Source organism: Athene noctua, chromosome 1 (genome assembly GCF_965140245.1).
Source record: "Athene noctua chromosome 1, bAthNoc1.hap1.1, whole genome shotgun sequence".
NCBI classification, from domain to species: Eukaryota; Metazoa; Chordata; class Aves; order Strigiformes; family Strigidae; genus Athene; species Athene noctua.
Genome location: NC_134037.1, coordinates 51,796,831 through 51,807,415, shown reverse-complemented (window position 1 = coordinate 51,807,415; position 10,585 = coordinate 51,796,831). Strand labels below are relative to the sequence as shown.

General features: G+C 44.8%; 1 protein-coding gene across 2 annotated transcripts in view; it reads right to left on the bottom strand.

Annotated features, from left to right (window-relative positions):
* Positions 1-625: 625 nt before the first annotated feature.
* The window catches only part of SOBP (sine oculis binding protein homolog), a 120,016-nt gene continuing 110,056 nt past the window's right edge, over positions 626-10,585 (bottom strand). For both annotated transcript variants that reach the window (XM_074896117.1, XM_074896118.1), the window contains one exon: positions 626-2,554. The gene's annotated coding sequence lies outside the window, so the exon portion shown is untranslated. The remainder of the gene's footprint in view (positions 2,555-10,585) is intronic.

Below are 10,585 nucleotides of genomic sequence, written 5' to 3'. Positions count from 1 at the left end.
AATGAAATCAGTCAAATAGTTACAGAGCTCACTGGACATTTCAAACCCCTCCATCAGCAGCGCTGGCTGTGCTGGCCAAGAGCTGGGAAGCAAACTCTATTGTGTGAGATAGCTCAGGGCCTGCAGTTCTGTTCCTGTTGCAGAGTTTTGGGGGCATTTGGGAGGATTTTGTTTCTTTGAAGAACCTAGGTTTGATTTCAGGGGGAGTTTATGCACAGAAGAACCCCGTCCTTACAAAAGGCAGGCAGAACACACTCCATACACAGCCCCAAATGCAGCACTAGCAAACTGCGCTTGCACAGATCCCCATGAAATGAATGAAGCTGCAGAAAGTACATCCATGCAGGGCTCTTCTCTAAGATCAGGACCTAACTCTGCACTGTGCTAACTGCAGGGATTTTTTTCCCCCCACCTCTTAAACACTGCAGAAACTGAGAAGTGGCAACAGAGGCATGAAAATGGAAGGGATATAGATACAGCCTTCAAAACCACTTATACATATTTTTCTGAGACTTCAGACTGAGTTTTGTTTGGTCTGTGAGCAGGCAGGTAGAGAAATGAATAACCACATGCACAAAAAGGAAAAAAATAATAATAAAACAACAGCACATTTAAGTGCATTTTTTTTTCTTGGAGATTTATTTTGTTTTAATAAATCTGACACCAGTCAGGGAGAGAGAAAAGCGTTGCAAGCCCAAAAGGAAAGCAGAGCACGCTGAGGGTGCTTCAGATTCTTGCTCTCTTGAAGATGTTTCATCAGTATTTCTTTGAGCTCTCTCCCCAGACTCAGGAGTTGTTGGATTTCCCCCCTTTTTGTTTTTTTGTTGGGTTTTTTTTGTTTTTTTTTTAAAAAGCGAGCTTACTCGCCCGGTGTGTTTTCCAAGCTTTCACAGCTCTAATAAATAAGGAGCACCTGTAAAACAGTAGCTTGACTTAAGTGAATCTGTACAAAGGAAAATATAGAAATACAGTATATACATAGTGCTCATAGTGCACCATCACTACAAGGCTCTGGTTCAACTGACTCTGCTACCCTGCTCCCAACACCGCTGACACAGTCAGAGACACTGCTCCTGCAAACTGCTCCTCACTTCCCCGCAGCAGCCTTATAGAAAAGGTGTACTCTGAACACTCAAGAGTGAACAATTGCTTTATTCGAGTTAGTAAACAGTTACACTGAATCACAAGGTGATCTGAAATTTTTTTAAGGTTTTTTTTGTTTGTTTTTTTAAAATTTTTTGTGGGGTTTTTGTGGGGTTTTTTGTTTTTTTTTTTCTTTCTTTTTTTTTTTTTTTTTTTTTTATTTGTCAGAATGGGATACTCCACGACTCTCTTACCAATTCAGTGCCAGTATAACATGCTCTAGTGTACTTTTGGACTCTTGGCTACAACTGTACAAGTGCACACAAGTAAATTCTACCCTGTTATCCTCCACCCACTGATTGAGGATCGAATTGCACATTTCTCTTAACCATGACAGGAGAAAGCAAACAGTGAAACAGAATCATGGGGGATCTTTCTCACTTTACCCTTGTTTTCATTGGTTTGTCCATACCATTCTAATTATCATGAAAGGGCTATGCATATGGAGAGATTGTCTCACTGCCTTCCTGGATCACTGAAAACCATCAGGGTTGAAATTTCATCCAAGTCTTTCGTGACGCCCAGCAAATATTCCCCTCAGATTATTTTACACCTTGAGGGAATTTTGGTCTTTAGTTCAACACTCTTGCTCTGTTCCCAAATGGGGCGCTATTTAGGGGAATTTAAAGAGAAAGCTGAGAAGAATAAACATTTACTGAGTTCTCTTGGCATTCAGTCTCTGAAAAACCACAGTATAAACTATTCATGCTGCTTCTTACATCTGTCAAATCAAAAATTAAAAGCCATAAAAGTGTAACACTGAAAATATGGCATTAGAAAGGATAAAGGTGGCCTTTGTAAAAATAACAAGGAAAGTATATTAGCCAATAAAATATTCTAACTCTTCATTTAAAAGTGCATCATGGGTAGGACAGAGATGACTCTGAAGCGTTGCTACTCCAGTATTACCCCTTTCCCCCATCAAAACTTGAATAGGTCCAAAACCATACAACGCAAATCACGATTCTTAGTGTAGCAGCAAAACCACAGCAGTTTTTCAAAGGAAAAAAAAAAATAAAAAAAAAATCTGTATCATTGTCCAGTCTCAAATATCTGAACTTTGAAGTCAGAGAGGGAAAAGTACCTATGTTGGTCCGTGTGGTTTTTGAAACCAGGGTGAAAAATCCCCCCCAGCAAGAAACCAAGAGGAAAAAGTGTTCCTTGGAGGAGAAGAGGGGTGGTTGCAGGAATGCTGAGCACACTGTGTGGGTCCACGATGTGCTGTCTTCTGGGTCAAAGGCACCCGTGGGACCGAGGCTTCCTCGGAGGGGGTTCGTGACAGGAAGCTGCTTTCTTTGCTGGACTTTCAGCCAGAGGGGGTGGTGAGCGGACCAGCTGGTGTCATTCGGTGGAGTGACGTGGTTTGCTCTGCTCCCTTTCTCCATGCAAGGTACCCTGTCGGCGAGTGTTCCTGCAAAGCAGACAAGCAGAAGTGGTCAGGGTGAGTGGCAGGAGGCTTGCTGCAGGCAGGCTGGGCACCGCCTGAGCTCACATCACACGAAGTCTTGTGCCAGGTGGGCAGCCAGGCTGAGACACAAGCCCACCACTTTGGTCTCAGCTGCCCCTCCTGCCACAAGGGCCGTTGGTACACACAACCTCCAAGGTTGCTGGAGAGGAAGATGGAGGAATTCCTGCGATAAAAAGCTGGAAACCGATATAATAATAGTTCATTCTTTGGGTTTCATAGAGCGCCTTTCATCCTACAAGAGCACGGGTGAATAATGATACTTTGCAATTATACAGTACCCTGCACCCCTTGATCTCAGTGTGCTTTACAGAGCTAGGATGTACTGCTCTCTGCATGGCACAGGTGGGGAAGTGGAGTCAGAGAAGCATTTGGTCCAGGATCCCCCACCACCTGGGATGGGGATAGGACGGGGAATACTACATGTGCAGGGCTCCCCAGGGACACCTCACTGCACGGGCTGGTGTGTGGCTCCACAGCGCTGATGAGTCTCACGGAGAAACTGGAATGGTACTCTGAGATTGCTCCGCTCTCGGGTAAATACACATCTCCCACTAACAGAGCTGACTCTGTAGGTACTATCCATGCCATGCACGCAAACTGAAGATGCCCCTCTTGGCTCTTCCCCAAATCTGTAGTCATACAAAGGAGAGATGTGTGTTTAACACAACAAAACTGAGCTGCAATGAGGGAGGTCAGGCTGGAGTTCCCCACAGCCTTCTTGGTCTTCTCTTGGGATGGTCTGCAACCGGTGTTGTACCACCACCACAGCAGCTACAGTGCCAGGGGGTCACAACCAGTACAGCATGGTGACTGACACTGCCTTGCATAACAAACACAATTCAATAAAGGCATCTGAGGCCCCAAATCTCAACTAGGCATTACTCTCACTGAGGTAGACTGCTACTGAGATCTGATATTTTCAATGTTGAATGAATGGATTTCCATGGACCATGTGTGAGATGAGAACAAAACCCCCCAGAATCTGCTAGAGCAGGTCACAGAATTAGGCAAAGAATTTAGCTTTCCAGTTGTTCCCTTTTTCCATCCTGGTCCTCATTTCCAGGTCCATTTTTCTTCTGTTATCTGACCAGCTGTTCTGACTGCTTTTCTTTCTTTTCTCAATTTTTAGGGCACAAAAAGGATGCATCTCACAGGATGTATTCAGACAACCCCCTTCTAAAGCCCACTGGTGCTTTGACTGGGTGAACAATATTGGAAGCAAACACAGCTGTATTGATTTGAGGCCTTCAGAAAGCTGCACAATAGCTCCTCTAAAATAAGGTAAGCTGTCAGTGGTGAAGGACAAGGTCACGAAAATTTTTGAAATCACATTTTTGAAAACACAGATCATCTTCTCATCAATCTAATGCAACTTAACAACACCCCAGTGCTTCTAAGCTCCCGATGCCTTAGTGTATCTAGGGGCTACTGGGTGATACACTATGGTCTCATGTGCTTCTGCTTCCCTTGTCAGCTGATGATGTAGACTGCCTAGCAGGGACAGTCCTCTCTCGCTACATAACATGATTTGGACTCTGCCTCCTTGGATGGGATCTGCTGTTCCCTAAACATTCGGACTAAAACTCTGAAGTATTATCGGCCTTAATCTTGGTGCTGGGTCACATTTTCCTTCTCAGTCTGCTTCACAATTTCCCCTTCACTCTGGCTTCTCTCCGATTCCTCTCGTCACTGTGCTTGTGTCCCCCTGCCAAAGCTCCACCCTTCTCAAAGCAGAAACTGGAAGGCACATTAAATATGTTGACCAGCATAAACTCCCAGAGCATGGAGACCACTATATCTAGGTTAAGGAGTAACATTTGGGCTTTCAGGCAATGTGCCCAGCAGGATGAGCAGATTTGTGTGTACAGAGAGCTGTGGACATGAACTAGACTGAGAACTGGGATGTATCCACCTACTAAGTACTCCCCATAAAGTACACAACTGCTTTCTGTCACTTTTTGGCTTGAAATCTTACTCTGAGATTAACTAAAAAGGGAAGCAGAGAAAATAAAACCTGTAATGTCTGTATGAAACCTCACTCTGCTCTAGGTATTCTGCCTGCTCCTCTCTTTCCATACCTCAACGGAAATGAATTTCCATCCCTCACTAATCAGTCTCAAATGGCATGGCATAGCACAGACTGATAAGTGATTTGGGAGGGAGGGCATAAAGAAGTTCGCTAGCTCTCAATGCTTTCTGCCTGAAGCAGAGAGCTAGTTTTATAAGTCCTGTCTATTTTCCCCTACTGCAAATAGACTCAGTGTAACAGGGTGTGCAGATTGGAGAGAAGGACTTTCCCTGTTGATTGGTTCACATGGCAGTAATTGTGTTTGATGAATGCATCTTTGTAGCAATCGAGTGACAGCATAAAAACCCATATCAGGCATAGCATGAGAAGTTTTATAAAGAAATGAGAACATGCTAGTCATCACCACTTCACAGTCAGACATTATACACCTCGTGCCAACGCTAGCGTGCATGACCAGCACCATAAAGTCAGCTATTTATATCACCCCCAAAAAACAAATTACTTTTTAGGAGAGCAACATATGCTCTTTACCCCAGCTGAACTTGCCCTCAACACACATCAAATATTGCTGATCAGATAGAAAAATTGCATCAGCTATAAAAGAAGAATTTTCATAAGCATAAAGCCACGGAGTTGAGCTTATGTGAGTTGCACTGTGGTGAGCATGCTGGGTTTTGCCTGCTTTTTGAAGCTAATCAGGGCTGGTCTGGTCCTAGGTTGGAAGACCACTAGAAGTCAGAGGTGGGCTGTAGTTCCAACCCCAGGAGGAAGCAAGGAAAAGATGACAAGTAGGAAGGCTCATTTCTGCCCATCTGTCAGTGAAGGGGGGACAAAGGAGAATAACTCAACTGGATGATGACTCAGCTCAAGCAGGTAACTTGGAGGTTCATCTGTGTGGGCTCAGATAGCTCCCCTGAACAGCAGGTGAGAGCCACACTGATGCCCTCTGTGGCTGTTAGTCATAACCTGAGCAATGGGAAGCTATGAAACAAGCTGCATCAATGCAGAGCTTCCTCTTTGATTTATGCCCTGACACATGAGGATTTAAATCCTTGTTCAAAACAACAGAGTTAGAGCTTGGCAGGACAGTTTGGCAGCTAGGGCAAAGCCTCCCCAGCAAGCTTCCCTACTTCTTTTCTGCAGGTAGCAAGCTCTTTCCAGGTGCTGCTGCAGACCTGCAGCCTTTTGTCCTGTGCAGCCCTTGGGATTGTTGTGGTGGGAAGCTTGGCCCTGCTTGGTAGAGCCAATTGCTAGAAGTGCTCCTTGTTCCACTCCTCCTCCATGTCTCCATGCTTAGAAGCTGGGTGGCTCAGCTCTGGGGACATTTCCTTCTCCTGCTCCCCCATACTCAAGCACTGATCCCTGCGTGCCTGCTCCCAGCTCTGCCCCATGAGCCAAGTGTTGCCATGATGGCAGCATGCTTCTGCTGGCAGTGATAGCTGCCAGAAATAGCTGCTTGTACCCCATGCCCTCCCCAGTCATGTCCTACCTCCTCAGAGGGGCCATGTCATTGACATGGCTTTGGGCACATGCGTGCATGCAGACACACACAGTTTTTTCCATGGTTGCTTCCCCCTCATTCTGTGCTTCATTGAACATTTCTGTCTCCAGATTCACATCTTATTGTTCAGAAAAAAATTAGAGACTGGGTGGGGAAGGCTGAGGCAACCGTTGATGTGGGCTGGCATGGCAGAGTTTCCATCATTTAGCACAGCACTTAATTCACCCGGACAATGAATGCTGATGTGCTAAAAAAGGCCTAGTTCATCTGGGACATGCATGGCCCTAGAGTAAAGGCACTGCAATTATTTTCTCAGGGAAACTGCTCTGAAGATAAACCACAAGAGTGCAGCTAAAGTCAGCATGGGAGGAAGCTCAGCCCTGGAAACACTCTAGAATCATCTGTTACTTGTAATAGTTCTGTAATTTATTTTAATTTTTTTTTTTTTCAGCAATTCCTAAAGCAGTTCAAGCTTCTTCATTAAAACCTTCCCCTTTGAATATTTGATGATTTATCCTTCCATGAGTTAACTGAAGGGATGCCACATTGCAAGAGTCAGGGGAGGCCTTTAGCACAAATGGGATAACAAGCGGGGTCCTTAAGCACCAACCCTTGATTTTGAAGGTGGTGTTTTCCTTCTGCTCTGGTCTTGTGAGCTATGGATCCTTCTCAGCTTTGGGTCAGATACGCAACTCAAGGTCTCCTGCCTACTGAAACATGACCTGTAATCTGAGTAGACATTATGACTTCAAGGGAAGAAGCTTGGGATTTTCCCTCCTTTTATGCCTAGGCAGAAGAAGTGGTAAGGACAACTTAGTCATCCCCAACTCTGAATTATTGAAGGGATGCACCAGACACCATGCTTGCAATTGTATCCAGTCACCTTGTAGTCAGGGAGATACACGAACTGGAAAGCAGAAGGTCTGTTGTGTGCTGACTCCTGCTCCCCTGCATCTTTGGGGAAATTTCACAGAATCACAAAAGACCAGGTTGGAAGGGACCTCAAGGATCATCTGGTCCAATCTTTCTTGGCAAAAGCGCAGTCTAGACAAGATGGTCCAGCACCCTGTCCAGCTGAATCTTAGAAGTGTCCAGTCTTGGGGAATCCACCACTTCCTTGGAGAGATTTTTCCAGTGGCTGATTGTTCTTGTTGTGAAAAATTTTCCTCTTGTGTCCAATTGGAATCTCCCCAGGAGTAACTTGTCCCCATTACCCCTTATGACTTCTTGTATAAAGGGAGTCTCCATCTTCTTTGTGGCCACTCTTTAAACTTTCACCAGTTTACATCTATGTTCAGGCCCTTGTTGGTACATTTAGTACTGTCTCTCACTAAATCATTCAAAGTATGTTAAATTGAACCCTGAAACTATGATATCTAGTGAAGTTAGGCACAGGGATGTATGTCACCATGCCCTTGTTATGTAGCAAGGAAATGGTGGAAATACAGTTCTAGGCTCTCCTTCGTGTTCCTGCATGGCCCAAGGGAAAATCACCTCTTAAAAAGAGGGAGCAAATGAATCACCACTCTGGAAGAGACCTTGAGAGTCACCAAGAGATGAGGGGTCTGTGCTTCGGAATTTATCAGGCAGCCAGTTCACTGAAGAGAAACAAGACAGAAATGAAGCCCTCTCTACCTCTTTCAAAAGCACTGACAATTGTTCAAAACCCAGATATCTAACAGCAGAGTCTGCTCTTGACTGCTTTGGTCCAGCCCCAGGCTCCATGGTAGGGATACAGCATAAGGCAAGGGAAAAGGAGTCTCCTCCCTCTGTTATACATTTCCATAAAGACGGTGCTTCCCCCAAAAACCAGTCTTGGCCTGGGTAAGCATGCAGCTCTTCTTTATAGCCAGTGGAAAAAAGGATTCCCTAAATTCAGCAGAGAGCAGCCACATACTTGGGGAGAATGGCCCAGGCTGCTGTAAATTCTCTCCTGTACCACAAAGCAGCAACACAACTCCACCATGCAACTTGCTCTGCACAGACCCAGAGGACATAGCACCTCCTCTCCCCTTCAGGTTTGGATTCTCCAAGGCAAAACAGTTGCCATCAGGAACTCATGCTGCAGCATTTTAGATTTCCATCTCCTCATGTTCCCATCTCTGTCAAGCTTTTTGTCAGAGCAGCTCCCCACTGAATTGCACTGCGTTCTCCTTTCCTCTTCTTGTGGTACAGGTAGAGAAGAATGGGGGTTCATAAACTTTAACCTGAAGGGACCAGGGTCCTCATTCTCCTTCCCACACCCAGGGGTGCTCCAGAACAGGCACTGCATTCAGTGCTCTGAAATACATGTGGGAAGAGCCTCTCTATCCATGAGCTTTGGAGGAAAGCAGAAGATACCAGTCTTGGTAGGCTAAGAAGAACATATGGGCTCAGTTACCCAGATTACAGCATCAGTGCTGCTGTCATGTTTCTCTGTCATTGTCCTCCTTCCTTCCCCACCTATAACACTTTCTACTTTTCAAAGTAGCAATCTCCCCAGGACTTCTCTAGATATTCTTTTAATATAATTTTTCACCATGTCAAAGAAGTTTCTCATGGTTTAACCTTTTATAGAACAATTGCTCAGCAAGTTCATGAAATTCCAATTTCAGTCTGAACTAAAGACAAAACCAATGTCAACCCGGCCCTCCTGCCCAGCCCCATGGCACCATCTTTCTCCAGGTTTTCACTGACAGGGGTTTTCTGGTTTACATTTTGAGCATTTTGAGGCATGTATGCAAATCATGCAAAGAGGAAAAAGCCATCATGGTTCTAGACTTCTATCTCAGCTGTAGCACATGCCACTTCTGGCCGTGTCCCCTGTGGCAGACCACAGAGCCTGCCTGGGCCAGATTCTGCTTTACACTGGGGTAACTGGGTGTATCTCCTCAACAAAGCAGCCCATTGGCCTCCAGTTCGTGCAGTACCAGTGTGTTTGGCAGACCTGTAAATAGTTTGCTGTGCCCCACTGATGCTTCATGTGCAGATGTGGCAGAAGATATGATTCTCCTTTTAAAAATCCAGATGAATTTTCAACTAGTTCTCACATTCTGCACTGGGATAAAGCTGAAACTTTGAATGATCCTTTACAAAAAAATAACAAACAAAAAAACCACACAACATAAAAACTAAACCAGAAGGAAAACCAAATCCAGACAGTTTCTACTCTCCTTTCCTGAGAACAGGCAACGACTGTGATGTGATAACCCTTCTTTAAGCTTCCGATTTTGTCTGAATCAGAATAGGAACTTCAACTTGAATTTCAGCAGCCTTCTGTGGGCCCAAACCACTAGGCTTTTGGCTATTCTGAGGTGCTTCTCAATTTTCTTATCCAAGCTGATGTCTCCAGTAAAAGCAGCTAAATAGCCAGAAAAAGGCAGATTAACTGTGGGTAGCAGTGTGACGGAGGGCGAGAATGGGGGTCTTTCTGAGCAATAGCCCATAACTCCCTGTGGGAGTCCTCCTCCTCACCTGGGTTAAGCCTGTGCCTGGCTTTATCATCTGAAACACTATTGTGGGCCACAAAAAATCAACCAACCAACAAACCCCCCCAATAACAATAATGATATTTTTTTTCAGAAGCAGCATTGAATCTTTTTAGTTAAAAGTTTCAGCATCCCGTATCATGAAACAATCAACGTTTCCCATAAATGACCCCTCCATCCACCACCATCCAGGACTGCATGCCTGGCACTGTCCCCATGAGGTTTCTCTCTGGTTTTCACAGCCCCCATCCCAGTTCATTTCAGCCTGAGCAAGAGAGGGTGAAGACTCATCCAAAGGCAAGTGGATATGCTCAGGTAGCCAAAATGTCAGGTAGATTATACTGTGGGGGAAGGAGGAGGAAAAACCCATCCAGAACACGTAAGGAACAAGCAAGTGAGACCTGGATAGACCTCAGTGCAGTGCCATGCACTTTAGGGCACCTCCCTTATCCCCAGCACTGCTGGACACTGAGCAACCTGTGTTGGACCCAACTGTTGTTTTAGGTTTTCTCTATTTCCCACCTCCCCTGCCACCTCAAGAAAACAGGAACAATATTTTTACACCAAGATAACTGGTTCAGCAGTAATTGGTTAAATGCTTCAAATAAAACTGAATTATCATTTAATTGACCTTTCAAATTTAGGGTAAGAATTCAAGTTCTTGGTAACTTCATTGTGTATCTTTTATTTTCTATTCCTGTTCAAACATCTCTCAATTGGAGAATTCCTGTGGGAAAGGGTTTTTTTTCCCCCTCCTTTTGGATAAGCAACTTAGAAGTGGCAGCACAAGTGGTCCATGAAAGCTTATAAATATTTGGAGTGTAAGCAGGCAACACGAAGTTTTACATTTAACCACATGCACTGCAAATAAATAGTTGAAAATTGCTGTAACCATAGGTTTCAATATCAATTGGCTGATGATGGGATGCAGCTCTTTCCAGAGAGGTTGAGAACTCGATAGTTATTTCACTCTGCAC